At 39.3% G+C, this 15,898-nt stretch overlaps 1 long non-coding RNA gene across 1 annotated transcript; it reads left to right on the forward strand.

The window, feature by feature from the left end:
* Positions 1-6,177: 6,177 nt before the first annotated feature.
* LOC123327683 lies at positions 6,178-14,891 on the forward strand. The gene is made up of 6 exons (XR_006542339.2): positions 6,178-6,904; positions 9,803-10,038; positions 11,731-11,914; positions 12,754-12,959; positions 13,106-13,484; positions 14,443-14,891. It is a non-coding gene; the product is annotated as an uncharacterized LOC123327683 (long non-coding RNA).
* The last annotated feature ends 1,007 nt before the right edge of the window (positions 14,892-15,898 follow it).

Raw genomic sequence — 15,898 nt, forward strand, 5'->3', positions numbered from 1 at the left:
TGATGCATGCACAGTCATATTTCACTTTCAGAAGTTTCAGTGTTGACTGGTAGTCAGCCTCTGAAGTTAAACTCACTGGTTTAAGAAAGATATAAACAAGGATTTCCTCACAGATTCTAAGGGACAGTTCTTCCCCTGATTCACATTTAGAGTTGTCAGCTATACTAGAATTCATTAAAAGCGAAAGCAAAAATGAAAAACAAATAGCACCAGTCCCAAGGAAAACTAAGAGCACTTAACTGTAAAATTGTTTGCATTACAATGTTTTAATCCGTATCTCATCAGTGGTTTTCACATGCACATTTTATTTACCAAACAACTCAAGTATAGTTTCATTTGGCCTTGATTCAGGGAAATGCACCTGAAGGAGTAGCTCTTTAGAAAGAGCTACTTTCTAAATAAAATGAGCATGTGAAAAAAAATTAAATTACTAAGAATGGATTAAATTTAATAAAAAAAATAAATTACTAAGAATGGATGCCAAAATGGATGTCTGTCTGTATTTGGGACATGATGGTTCTGTAGATCCTACTGTAGGAGATATATATCTTTTATTGGCCAGACCATACTCCCACTATGACCATATATGAATTCAGATTTACGTGTCTTAGGGATGTATAGAACATATCAGTGGATTAGTGAGAGCACTGTCACTGGGACATGATGTAAAAGAAATTGCTTATAATTTACTCTTGCTGGGAGACATCTAGCATAAATATGCTCTTGACCCATGAAAATAAAAATAGGAAGTGTGTAGATGGAGAGTAGATGTGTGCCTTATCAGTCAGTCCTAACTCATGCCTCATGACTAGGAACCTATTCATAAATTAAATACCTTATTAATGTAAAAGAAAGCCAAATATACTAGAAAAAATAATAAAGGGATACTACAAGACATTAAGTGAAAGAATATGTACCGTCTACCCAGTTTATGAAATAAGATGCTATGAACAGAGTGGATACTTTTTGTGTTTCCTTCCAAATGCATTCTTCTCCTTCCGTTGTCTGTTTTTATTAGAGGAAGTCATTATCCTAAAATTATTTTTGATCATTCTTATGACTTCTTGGTAGTTGATTACATATGCATAAAAATATCTGAGTACTATTTTTCATCTTTTTAAACTTTGTATATATGGCATCAAATTACACATATTCTGCGTATTTCTTACTTTTGCATAAGGAATTATGAGTTTAATCTATGCAAGTGAGCATCAGTTTACTTCATGCATTTTCACAGTGTCTGTTATCCAGTTACATTAGTGTGCTAGTTACTCAGCTATTGTCTCGGCTCCAAACCCACTGCCGTATTCTTCTTTGTGATGATGAGGTTGAGGGTAGGCAAACACATTTCTCTTTTGTCCCCCGGCTCCCTGTTAGGTTCTGCCAATAGACAGCGCTAGAGGGACACCAGAGACTGGATAAGGAGTGGAGGAACTTCTGTTTGCCCACTTGACAGTACAGTGTACCTGTGCCTGACAGCAGTTATTTGTTCCAGTACCAGTTGGTTCTAGTTTTTAGTTCTGCTTTTTTTCCCATACCCAGAACTGATGTCATTGCCCTCCTTCAAAAATAACAGCAGCAACCATTATCCCCTTAAGAGATGAGTCCCAGCTCTGTTGGGGCCTTCCCCTGAGGAGCTGGCTTATTACACCAGCTGCAGAGCACCCCACCCTAGGGCTCTGAGCCTCAGCTCCACAGGGTTCCCTGGAAAGCTTCTAGCTCATACACTCCCCTTTTCCTTTTGTTCATGAATGCCAGGAATGGTAGTTATTGCCTGGTTACCCCAGTGTTCCTTTTTTGTCCTTCAGTCACCAAATACCTGGTTAGCCAAATCCCTACATTAAATTCTCTTAAAATAACTGGTTCAGATTCTGTTTTCTTGGTTTCATCTTGTCTGATACAGCAGATAAGATAATATTCATTTGTTTTCTTTCCTACTGATGAATATGGTGGGCATGGCAAACCTGTTGCCCTGAAATCTTGGGTAAGCTTGATAATGTGCGTATGTGCTAAGTTGCTTTAGTCGTGTCCGGCTCTTTGCGACCCCATAGACTGTAGCCCACCAGGCTCCTCTGTTCATGGGATTCTTCAGGCAAGACCACTGGAGGAGGTTGCCATACCCTCCTCCAGGGTATCTTCCCAACCCAGGAATTGAATCCGAGTCTCTTTAAGTCTCCTGCACTGGCAGGTAGGTAGGTTCTTAACTACTAATGCCACCTGGGATGATGTAGTAAAGAACAAAATGTCGAAGTGGTCAGTGGTGACACAGTGGTTGTCCCAGACATGTTCTCATGGCCTCTCACCCAGACCTTGGTAAAAAAAAAAAGTAGCGGGCCCATCCTCTGGCTTCTTCTGAGCTGCCATGTTCTTCACTTACAGGAGGATTGCTGAAACTATAAACTTTGGGTGCCCCTATGTGAGAACACAGGCTTTGTGGCCACATATCTTTGACTTTGAGTATATACTTTTTGGAACTTACGTGATTTGTCAGTGACAAACTGAATCAAAAGATAACGTCAGCTGACTCTGAATCATCAGTTTCAACAGTCTTTGTCCCTACATTTGTTTTTGTGGTTTTGCTTAGGTTTTTTACTTTGGGGATAGAATTATTGGAGAAGGAAATGGCACCCACTCCAGTACTCTTGCCTAGAAAATTTCATGGATGGAGGAGCCTGGTGGGCTACAATCCACAGGGTCACAAAGATTCGGACACGACTGAGCGACTTTACGACTTCACAATACTTATCATTAATATTATTTCACATTATAAATAAAGGTTCTCTGATCATTCTTGGGGATGTCTCCCTGTGCCCTTTAAGAAGTCCAACAATGTTTTATTTAGATTCCTACAGCTGACTAGAAAGATCCTGTGCTGGATAGTAATGAGGAATAAAACAAAAGCTACTTTTCTAAGAATCAGTCAAGAAGAGGAGACAGAGCGTCATCTTTATCATTCATCATAATAATCAAATATTGAGCAAGTGGAATATGCCTCATACCTCACACTGTGTCATGCATTCAAGCTTCTTATTTAACACATATGATGAAAGGTACAGAATGTAATGATGGATTAATTTTGTCAGCTACCAGCTGGGCGAGTCAATCATGATGTTCTAGGCAGAGTTAGTCATGCCAGCAAAGACGAGGAAGAATGGCATGCTGCAAGCAGAGACCAATATATTGAGGCTGCTGCTGCTGCTGCTTCAGTCGTGTCCGACTCTGTGTGACCCCACAGACGGTAGCCCACCAGGCTCCCCCATCCCTGGGATTCTCCAGGCAAGAATACTGGAGTGGGGTGCCATTGCCTTCTCCATATATTGAGGCAGGGGAGGGTAAAAGGAGGAAGAATAAGGAGAGATAATGAAAACATATGAGGCCAGAAAGATAGGCAAGGATGAGATCATTGAAGAATAAATGAAGTCTGGACTCTATCCTGAAGCTAAAAGACCCATCAAGGGATTTTAGAGTATCATGATGAACTAAATAGTTTTAAAAATTACTTTGCACTTTTATATATAGAATGGATAAGCAACAAAGTCCTACTGTAAAGCATGGAGAACTATATTCAGTATCCTATAATAAAGCATAATGGAAACTAATATGGAAAAGAATGTATATATGTATGTAACTGAATCACTTTGCAGTACAGCAGTAATTAACACAATATTGTAAATCAACTATACTTCAATAAAAAATTACTTTGCTAGTGGTTTGGAGGATGGAGAAGAAGGGAAAACCAGGAGATTGTAGGGCAAGAAAGTGTTCTAAGAATGAGGTAGCCAACATGGCAATGAAGCTGGGAATGAGAACTGAGCAACTGATTTAGTAAAGGAGAGGTCAATGGTGACCTTGACAAGGTGATTAAGTCAGAGGCAAAATCCTGATGGGAGGGAAGGAATTAAGACAGAGAATACAACCATGTACAAAATTTTGTTGTACAATGGAGCCAGAAAATGAGGCAGGAACTGGAAGGTGATGTCAGATCAAGAGAGGGTAGTTTTTTTTTTTTTAGGGTAGGTGATGGAACAGGATAATTAACCCAATAGACAAAGAAAAATTGATGGTGGGGAGGAAGAGAGAATTTCCAAAGCACTGTGTTTGGGATCTGGTGGACAAAGATAGGGAATGGACTTAGAGAGGGGCATGAGCAGTCATTGACAGCGAGAGGATACGAGACGGAATTGATAGGTATGGATGCTGGCAAGTGGACTGATGCTTTGTAGGAGCTTGTGGAAGTCTATTTCGTTGGATAAACAATCCTGGAGTTCAGGAAAGAAGTTGAGCTAAAGATAGAGGCAGTAGTTATCAGTTCATAGAGGGAAGTTAAAGGTATGAAGTAGAAAAGGATCTGCTGTAGGGGCTAAATGATAGACTAAGGAATGGAAACTAATTAACACTGTGGCTATTGACCATGAGTGCATTCAGTGTTTAGAGAAGTGAGCAACAACAAAGGCAAGAGGTGAGAAATTTGAGTTGGAGGGGCAGGAGTTAGTGAGGAATCAATCCAGGATCAGAGTGGTAGTATATGTATTAAAATGTAAAAAGAAGAGTGGTTTTGGCTAAGACCAGGAAAGATAAAATGGGACAGAGTGGGAGAAGGCTCTGACTGTCTGCCTTGATTTGATATACACATGGGAAACATTTTACTGAATGAAAGCAAGGGTTAAGGAAAGTTTATCGTTTGCAGGATTGATGGAAGTTTAGGTTACTAGGAGTGAAATCAGAAGGGCTGATGGTGAGCCTGGTAGAATAACGGTTGGCCACAGAATCAGAATTCTGACAATAAAAATGGAGAGCAGGTTTTGTAATGGATATCGGAACTAAAGACCTGGGGAGAGCCAACGAACTCTCAGAGACATTATTCCAGGGGTCCTTCTCTACTTTAAAATTTCGTGACTTACATATTTATTAATAAAAACATAATTATATTTATTTTAATATAGAACTTTAGATTCTAAATATCTTAATGCCATAATAATTTTGAACTGGCATTCAAGTTAGGTACTTGAATATTTAAGTTCAAACCTTGTTTAAACAACTTGTATCCATAATCACTTCCTACTCCTCATATATATATGAGGCAAGAGATTACTAACCATACTTGGTAACAAACTATTTGAAACATGTTTATATTGATTTCAAAATAATAAAAAGTTGGTATACTTCCTGGAATTAGGGAGTGTGAAGGGAAATTCCTTTGTTTCTTTTTGATTCTATTCAGAAGGTCAGGTCAAGCGAAACAACAGGTAGAATTTCAACTTGACATGAAAATAAGTTCCTTCTCATTATTAAAGCAATTCATCTGTCTTATGTAATTCTAATACTGTCCTTGATTACTTTTTTCTGAAATGAATTTGTACCTGATTGATATTATTATTTCAGGACATGAAGTCACATGGAAACTTAGTAGGGGACCTGGGAAAATGAAGGCATATTCTGATAATGAAAAAAGGTTATTTGAATTAAAGGGTTTACAATTATAGAACTGAAGCAACCAAAGAAACAAAAAAGACACAAATATCCAAAACTTGCCAGTTTCCCTACGTCAGATGAAGCATAAGGAAAAAACCTCCTGAAGATTAGATTTTGAGTCATGTATAAGTATTTGGGGAAGAGGGCCTCCCTTGAACAGTGAGCAGATCCTATAAAGATGAATAAATTGTATGCCTCCAAAGCCTACCTCTTTGGTTTCTGCACATAAACTTCATAGCATTAGCTGGGTTCCAGAGAGGCACAGAGACTCAGCCAGGTGGGCACTCACCATCACTGACCATGTTGTCATCTATGTTTTACACAGTGTTCAGGTTAAGTTCCAATGTTTCAGACTATTAGTCAGGCTTTCCAAGAGAAACTGTCAACTGTGGTTTCTGCTGATAGCTTCTTATGGTGCAAGCACTTAGGGCCACTGGTCATAAACATTGAGTTCAGTCATTAGCATGTATGCAAATGCTCTCTCCTGTTATTTTGGGAGCTCTATTAAAACTGAGGCTTGCCTTAGACTCTGTTTTGTCTGTCACAGCTAACTATGCAAGTTTTCACGAATTGTTGCTATGGTAGTTCCTACTACAGTGATTCCACATTGGTCCTATTAATGGAAATATTGAGCCATTTAATAAAATATTTTGATTGAAAATATTGAAATAGTTTAATAAAATATTTTATTAAAAGAAAAGAGTTCAACCCCAAGTGTGTTTTGGAATGGGGTGGGCTCATCTGCTTGGCTCACTGCTTCCAATTCTATATTTGTGTGGACCTCTTAACAGTGCCAACGGTAGCATCATGCACTAGAGTCAATCCAATTATGTACTTCTTGCACAATATTCTTTCTCAACACTGTGTTGTATAATCTATTCCTTAGATAGTATAAACAGTGGTAGCAGATAGTCAGGTCTTTAACATAAAAGCTCTTCCAGTGATACAAAGTACAAGAATGAGTTTAACAAAGTGCACTAAATTTTATCTATGATTATATCATATTTTCCAAAATATGTGGCTATTTTGGTGCTCTTTATCCTGAGAGTTGGTGCACTGGACACTTTTCTTGCTTCAGTGTTTGAGCATGCTGTTATATTACCAAACAGAACAGAAACACCTGTGCTAAAAGAAGAAGCTTTGCTCCTGATGAACAAGAATATAGATGTTTTAGAGAAAGCACTTAAACTGGCAGCCAGGCACACTGACTGGGACATTGGAAAGAAAATCTGAAACTTCATAAGAATGTGAGCGTTTCGACTTCAGTAGAAATTTTTTTTCTCCTTTACTTGTTTTGAGCAGGATGCACATATCATTGTGACCCCAGAAGATGGAATTTATGGCTGGGTCTTCACAAAGGAGACCATTTATCCCTATCTGGAGGATCTACCAGACCCTGAAGCAAACTGGATTCCATGTAGAAACCCCAGAGGTAAAGTCATTACCTTTTGATCTTTAAACAAAAATTTGTGATATTGTAACATAGCAAATTTAGTAAGCTTGACTAGTATTGTTGCTGACAAAGTCTGTGGCATCGGACTTTAACTTCTCTAATTCTTCATATTGTGCACCATCTGACATGTCTCCTGTTTGGTAAATGATTTGTGATGATGTCTGGTTGGTTATTTATGGATGAATAATATGTGTACACACAAGTTTTACAATAGATGTGATTAACTGGTTTTCAACAAAGTGAGAAAGTTGTGAAATCTAAGGGTTCACCCATGAATACCTGCCTCCTTTGCAGGAATGGTAAAAAGATGAATGTATTTATGTTGCAAAGGGCTTTGATATCGGCATGCAATGTCATCGGTATGCTGAGTGGAAATTGCACAGGGCTTGAGAACGAGGTATTTTTTCTGAGACTATATCCTACCACCTCTTGGCTGAGTGATGCAGGACAGAAAACCTAAACTCCTGAAGTGAAATAGAGATAATATAATTTCCTTTCCTACTTCACTTTACAGAGTAGATGTATGTGTAGGGAATTTCCTGGTGGTCCAATGATTAGGACTCTGAACTTTCACTACTGAGGGCCTGATTGGCCCTCTGGGGCCCTCCCCAATCACTGATTGAGGGACTAAGATTCCATAAGCCATGCAGCATGGCCAAATCCCTCCCCTGACCTCACCCCACCCCCACAAAATGAATGTAAAGTGAAATAATACATAGAATCTATACAGTATGGTGCCCTCTTGAGTGCTAATTATTACTTAAAAAAAAAAAGTGTTACTTTTTTTTTTTAAACAGGAGCTGGATCTGAAATTTTGCTTTCTTGTCCTTCAAGAAAGTGTAGCAATTGTTTATAGCTGTAGTTTAAGCATAACTTTCTGGAAGAAAATCTGCATAAAATATAAGAAAGATTATGAAAATAAATCATTTTAGGGGTACTTACTTTTTAAAATAGATCATACATGATGACAAAATCAATGCATTAAAAAGTTATTTAATGTGCTAATTTTTAAATTTATAGGCATCTGCTTAAAGCTATTATCAAGTGCACAAAAAGAGAAACTTCTTTAATAATTCTGACCATTTGAAATTAATTGGAAAGTCAAGTCCAATGTTGCAACATAAGAGCTGTTGTATGTGAGTCAGGTCTCACCCTGGGATTTTCACCTTTGGAAAAATATTCTCAAAATGTTGCACAGTCTGTGTTTACAGTAACCACGTAATTATGACTCAGTGTTTGCTTGCTTATGGGGCTTTTCCCAGAGCAGGAAGGACTCATTATTTGCAATAACTCAAGAGGCTTAGACTGAAATACACTCTATTTGCCTGGGCTGGCAAAACTGGCTTTCCTAGGGGAAAGATGTCCTAAAGCCTGATTAATTAGTCTCTGAAGAAGTATTTTAGGTAAGGAAAGTAGGTGACAGATGAAACTTTAATATTATTGAGTCTTTCAGACATTCAAATGGCAAGCTTTCAGCTCTGTGTTGTAGAAAGAAAAAATCCAGTATTTAAGAAAATGCTAATATTGGTAAAGAAAGCCACCATTTCTTCCCTAGTCACACTCATCTCTAAAAGGGATAATTCAAGTCCATATAGTCATCCTTGTGTATTTAAATACTATTATTTAGAATACTGACACATCTCTTGCTTCCTGGAGCTTTCCCCATGGGGAACTAATAGGAAACATAAAGTGCCCTAATTATTTAGCCAAAAAAAGAAAACCAAAATAAAATATATAATAGTTTTATTAAGGCCTTCCTTAATGAATATGCACATTGACAGTATTATTCTGTTTTTCCTGAAGGCAAGAGAAAAGAAATGGTCTGAAATAATAGTCATAAATCTGTCTTTTCTATTCAAAGATTAGTTCAATATCAATTGTAGGGGGATTGAGAAACCATGAAGAGTCTGAATGGCCTCTACAAGGAATCAAGTCATCAGTGTCCCTGGGCGGTCTTCTTTTTGTTACAAAGTCTATAATGGCCATGATTTATTTATTTATTGAGCACCTACTCGGTTCCTGAATCTGCACTTGGTACACTAAGCACATTGTCTCATTCAATTTAAGTAGCAGGTGTAACTATTCCCTTTTTATTTACTTATTCATTTTTTAAAAATATACATTTATTTTTATTATTTTTATTTATTTGGCTGCACCAGATCTTACTTGCAGTACACATGATCTGCAATCTTCGTTGCAGCATGTGGGATCTTTAGTTGGGGCATGTGGGATCTAGTCCCCTGACCAGGGATTGAACCCCTGGGCACCTGCCTCAGCAGCACAAAATCTTAGCCACTACACCACCAGGAAAGTATCTCCCACTTTAAATATGAGGAAAAGAAGGGGTCTTAAGGTCTCACAATTGGTAATTAGCCTCGCTGAAATTCAAACATGGCCATTTCCACTGAGTCGTGCTAACAGAACGGACTCTGAGTGCCTGGAAGCATCGTCTTCTACTTGAAATCTCCATGACTAGTAAATCCACTTCTTAGCACATTCTAGTTGCAGAAATCTGGATCTTATTTTCCACTGAAATCTCTCATAACTTCCTTTGGTGTCCATACTGCCTCTATAGCATGTTCAAATATGTGACTCATCTTCAAATTAGAGTCTTTTAAGTATCTGAAGCCAGCTGTAGTCTTACCTATTTACTCACCTCAACCCCTTTTTACTTCTAGGATAAACATCCCCAATCTGGAAGGTCTGGGCATTACTTTGAAAAGCAATTTCATAGTATGCATTTATCCCAGGGTTTCACACAAGGGCCCTCTAAGGTAGAAGGGAAGCTATTATGCTACCTTGACATGTAAGGACACAGACAAAAGGGTGAAATCTTTTTTTCCTTTTCTTTTCCTTCCTTTTAAAAAATATTTCTAGTACCTAAAGCTGCATTTCTGGAGGATGATCGGCCTGGGACCAACTATTTACTGCCTCCTAGTATGAACGTGGCTTGCATTATGGAAAAGATTCTCTCCATTAGAAAAGCCCTTCATTTGTCTTCCTGGGAGAACTTCATAAGAAAATATGTTGCTTCTCTTCTTTCTCCTCTTCCTCTTCTACCCATTCTGTGCTTCGGTCTTGCACTGCTGTTGTGAATCTGGCAACTAGAATAGGTTAGTTTTCATAAAGAAGAAGATTGTATTGCATGTGTGTGCTCAGTCGATCAGTCCTTTCTGACTCTTTGCAACCCCACGGACTGTAGCCTGCCAGCCTCCTCGGTCCATGGGATTCTCCAGGCAAGAATACTGGAGTGGATTGTTATTTCCTACTCCACGGGACTGGTTCCAAATAGGAAAAGGAGTATGTCATGGCTGTATATTGTCACCCTGCTTATTTAACTTCTATGCAGAGTACATCATGAAAAATGCTGGGCTGGATGAAGCACAAGCTGGAATCAAGATTGCCAGGAGAAATAGCAGTAACCTCAGATATGCAGATGACACCACCCTTATGGCAGAAAGTGAAGAGGACCTAAAAAGTTTCCTGATGAAAGTAAAAGAGGAGAGTGAAAAAGTTGGCTTAAAGCTCAACATTCAGAAAACGAAGATCATGGCATCTGGTCCCATCACTTCATGGGAAATAGATTGGGAAACAGTGGAAACAGTGTCAGACTTTATTTTTTTGGGTTCCAAAATCACTGCAGATGGTGACTGCAGCCATGAAATTAAAAGATGCTTACTCCTTGGAAGGAAAGTTATGACCAACCTAAATGGCATATTCAAAAGCAGAGACATTACTTTGCCAACAAAAATCTGTCTAGTCAAGGCTATGGTTTTTCCAGTAGTCATGTATGGATGTGAGAGTTGGACTGTGAAGAAGGCTGAGTGCCGAAGAATTGATGCTTTTGAACTGTGATGTTGGAGAAGACTCTTGAGAGTCCCTTGGACTGCAAGAAGATCCAACTAGTCCATTCTAAAGGAGATCAGTCCTGGGTGTTCTTTGGAAGGACTGATGCTAAAGCTGAAACTCCAGTACTTTGGCCACCTCATGCGAAGAGTTGACTCATTGGAAAAGACTCTGATGCTGGGAGGGATTGGGGGCAGGAGGAAAAGGGGATGACAGAGGATGAGATGGCTGGATGGCATCACTGATTCGATGGACGTGAGTGTGAGTGAATTATTGGAGATGGTGATGGACAGGGAGGCCTGGCGTGCTGCGATTCATGGGGTCACAAAGAGTCGGATATGACTGAAGTGAGGGAACTGAACTGAACTGAAACTTCACATGAGCCGTGATATTAGTACTTAAAGAATTGAGTGGAAAACCATCAGAAATTTGTGAGGTTTGAAATTTCAAATGACTTTAAGACAAATATTCATCTTTTAAATATCATTTGTAGATATGATCTCATTGGTTGATTCATGGGTTGTGAGAAAAATGAAGTGTTTCGGGGGTTTTTTGGTGGTCGGACCAGTGAGGGGTGGGGTGAGATAGGGGCGGGGCTGATGGAGGTGGGGTTGAGAGGGGATGAGATCTCCCAGGGACGTGGCTGTGGGAGGAGCGACGCCTTCATTAGCAAGGTAGATTGGGGTCGTGGCCTCCAAGGTCATGGGCGGGTCTCAGAATGATGCCTGAGAGTGTGGTCTATGCAGCCAGGATATCAATCGAGTCCAGGGGACAAGCTGAAGGGCCTGTAAGAAAACTTACAGGACAGTGGTATACTGGATATAATTTACACTAATTTATGTGTAATGTTTTTAAATATGCACACTAAAATACATGCAAGAAGAGATTTTGCAAATATTAATCACTTTTATTTGCCAGTTTTCTTACGAATCTTCCCCTTCTTTGCTTTTCATTAACAGTTCAATCTTTTTTGCACCTGAAGTTCAGTTTGATTTTCCCAAGGATTCAGAACATGTGACTCTCAACACTCCCTCTGGGACATTGGGCATTTTCACTTGTTTTGACATTTTCTCTCATGACCTGGCTGTGGTGGTGGTGGAAGAGTTTCAGCTTGACAGCATCCTCTACCCCAAGGCCTGTACGGTACACTGCCCCTCCTCTCAGTGTGGGCCCTTCCATTCTCCCTTCTATTCAGCATGGGCCTGATCCCTGAGAGTCAACCTGCTTGCTACCATTACCCACAACACCAGGTGCACATGACCAGTACCTCCCCCTCCAGTCCTGCCTCAAAGGGCAAACACAGTCTTGGGGCACCATTTTCAAGCCATGCATTTCTTTAATGGTTCTTCCCCCCCCAATTAATTAATTAATTAATTATTTTTGATTGGCCTGGGTCTTCCTTGCTGTGAGCAGGCTTTCTCTAGTTGCTGCAAGCAGGGGTTACTCTTCCTTGGGGGTGCACAAGCTCCTCATTGCAGTGGCTTCTCTTGTGGGGCGTGTGGGCTTCAGTAGTTGTGGTGCAAGCGTTTGGTTGCTCTGAGGCATGTGTAATCTTCCCAGACCAGGGATCAAACCTGTGTCCCCTGCTTTGGCAGGTGGATTCTTACCCACTGTACCACCAGAAAAGTTCTTTAATGATTCTTTTATTAACTTTAATGTCACAAAATTAATAAGACCATGGGTTTCTATACCAACATTATTTAAAGAACATTATTCCTGGGAATAAAGAAGGAAGCAAAGAGTATATTGTCAATTTCACATGAGGGGAAATTGGAGTTAGAGAGAATTCAAGGCACATAAAAAAAGCAAAGGCAGAGTTAAAGAAAGTTGCAGCCACCATCCATTAGTAATATTGAAATAAATCTTGCTGTTGGGGTGATAAAATCACTTTAGACTTAATCAGGTTTTTAGAGTTTATCCTTGAAAAATCCATGTTTAAGGGAAGGCTCCTCTCCTAATTGTTTTGTTGTTTGTTGATCCAGGTGAAGAATCTCAAACACAAACAAATTAGATAGGTTGGTGGATACTTAAAATTGTTCTTCATGTCTGAGAAACTTTTTGGTTTGTTGTCAAGTTGGCTAAAGAAAGGGGAGCTTAAGTTAAAAAAATAAAAAAAGCCATCCAAGTCAAATGATAGTTTCAGTGTAAGCAGACTCTTATGGAGGACACAGATTCAAATTGAACTCAGGTCAGTATAATAGGTATTTCCTTCCTTATCTTGAAAATCCTTATGCTTTCATAACTTTATATTTCATTTCTTATGAAATGATTCTATTAGTTTGTGACCATGCAAAATTTGAAACCACTATTCATGTTTCTTCATGTAACCCATAGGCAGTGAAATCTACGCACTGGAGGCTGCCAAGGTGTATCACTAGAATGTGGAAACAGAGACAGAGAGTGTCCAGCTGATGCTCTCAGAATCGAAGTCTCGACCTTGACGAGGACCCAGTTACCCTGCAGCTGCTGACTGGAGTGCTTATGCTAGAGGTGTCAAGCCATCTCATTTGAGCAGTTGAATTTTCCAAGGATGATTTATTTTGATGAGTTCATCTTCACCAAGCTTAAGAGAAACACAGGAAATTACACAGTTTGTCAGAAAGACCTGTGCTGTCGCTTAACTTACGAGATGTCTGAGAAATGAACTGATGAAGTATATGAACTTGGTGCCTTTGACGGACAGCATGCAATAGAAAGCCAATACTACTTACAGGTAGAAACATTCAAGTATGTAAGAATGGCTTTGTTACTAGTTTGTTTTCTAGGTCATCACCGCATTTCTTTAAAAATTGTGCTGGATTCAGTTAATTGGAATAGTGTTATATTTGTCATTGAACTTTTCTCCCTAGAATGCTTTGTTTAGTCTTGGCAAGTACAGAATTAGAGCTGCAAGGTAAAAACATAAAACAGATTGATTAGTTCTCAGCTGACAGGGTTAAAGTTTAAAAAGCTACAATCCCCATATATTTTCTTTTTCTCTTAGGTTACTTTAGGGCTGTGTTTTGCAAACTGTTTTCAACTTGAGTCCAGAGCAAGAAGTCCATTGCACATCACAACCCAGTGCCATCAAGACATATCTCAAAAAGATACTTAGTGAAACAAACATTTTATAAAATAATTCAAACAAAAATTATACATGGCTATGATTATATACAACACATTCTATTTTTGAAAGTTCTAGTCTACTCCATTAGAGAAGGAAATGGCAACCCACTCCAGTACTCTTGCCTGGAAAATGCCATGGACGGAGGAACCTGGCAGGCTACAGTCCATGGGGTCGCTAAGAGTTGGACACGACTGAGCGACTTCACTTTCACTTTTCACTTTCATGCATTGGAGAAGGAAATGGCAACCCACTCCAGTATTCTTGCCTGGAGAAGCCCAGGGGCAGAGGAGCCTGGTGGGCTGCCGTCTATGGGGTCACAAAGAGTCAGACATGACTGAAACGACTTAGCTGCAGTCTATTCCATTTTGCTGCATTGAAAGAAAAGGGCTAATTTTGACTCACTAAATTAATGTTAGGGTTGGCTAACAGATTATGAGCTGCAATTGGGGAAGAAAGCACTTAGGAGGCAAGCTAAAGAGTGTTCTTCTATTCTTTGAAATTGTATTTTAAGCTGTGAAAACATTTCCAAGATTTCCAACCACTTCTCTTTTCTTTTCCTACCTAGGTATGCATATTACTGAAATGTCAAACCCCTGACCTGGAAACCTGTGGTGAGCCTGTGGGGTCAGCTTTTACCAAGTTTGAAGATTTCCTCAGTGGCACATTTGGAACAAGTTATATTTTTGCACAGATCATTCTCAGTGGGAGTCAGCTTTCCCCTGAAAGACACTGTGAGGTAGAGGATTTTCAGGAGGATAAATTCCTTTGAACAGACGGAGTAGACTGACATAATGAAAATTTGAAATAATGAGACAGCATTGTAACACTGAGGTTCACCTAATATAAACAACTTATACAAAGACACTATGATATGAAGACAAGTTGTAGTTCTAGACTGTCTTTAGGCTGTGATGGAGAATTTGGGGTTTTATTTTCTTACATAAATATGATTTTGAGAATAAAAGAAACAAAATTATGGAGGAATTAAAATAAAAATATTGATTGCCAATGATAGCCAGCAACTAATGTTTTCTTTATTTGCATAGATCACCAGGGCAGTAGATTTATTTACTGCATGTTCATCCAAAGTCCTTCTGATATTACTAGATATGTAGATCTTAAACAGGGAGCTTCTGGTTCCAAAGTCTGTGGGCTTTTGATTACTTCATGCTGCTTTTAGAGTGACATTGTCAGAGAAGGCCTCTGGACTGGAAACCAAATCTGCACTGAAGTTAATGCTTTGCTTTCTTTGATTAGGTTTCAAGAGAGGGATGTCTGCAGAGCCAAGGCGAAGCCCCTTTGCCTATCTTGGTTCTAGCCCTTTATGGAAGAATGTTTGAGAGGGATCCTCCATGCTTAGGGCAGGGCCCCGGGTAACTACCGTGATCCCCATTCACTGCCATCCTCTCAGGATTAGCCTGGCAAGGGGGTGGGGGCGGGGGTAAAAAGAGAGAGCCCAGCCTGTAGTATCTATTTAGATGTGTCATGACTAGATTTAAAAAGAAGTGAATGAGTGCCCACACTTTACATACTCACTCTGGGAGTTGCAGTCATCTTCTGTGTGGGTGCACTTAAGTATGTGTCACTATGTCCTTGTATGGTGCAACATTTATCTACGGGAGGAGAGCCACGAAGAGTTCTTGTGTGGTAACTGCTCTAACGTATGCAAATACTGTATCTCTCATTTGTAAATGCACAGGGTTAGTGTGGAGAATGTGGAGGGTATTTGGTCCTAGTCAGTTAGGATACAGAAAGTTAAAAACAAGGGTATCTTTTAAATAACTTTTTAACAAATTGAAATTGTTCCATTATCTCTTTATTCTACTTTTATGGAATATTTTTATGGAAGTTAGATACTTATGAATGGAAATTTAAGAAGAGATAAATGAATAAATGATCTACTTCAGAACATGCACCTTTTCCTTCTGAAATTGTTCTCTTAGAATGCACCCAATCCTGGTTAAACCCTCTCATCCTCTGGAATTTGTTGCAGCCTGTGCTAGACAGGATCTTCCCTAGAA

Source organism: Bubalus bubalis, chromosome 10, assembly GCF_019923935.1.
Source record: "Bubalus bubalis isolate 160015118507 breed Murrah chromosome 10, NDDB_SH_1, whole genome shotgun sequence".
Taxonomy (NCBI): Eukaryota; Metazoa; Chordata; class Mammalia; order Artiodactyla; family Bovidae; genus Bubalus; species Bubalus bubalis.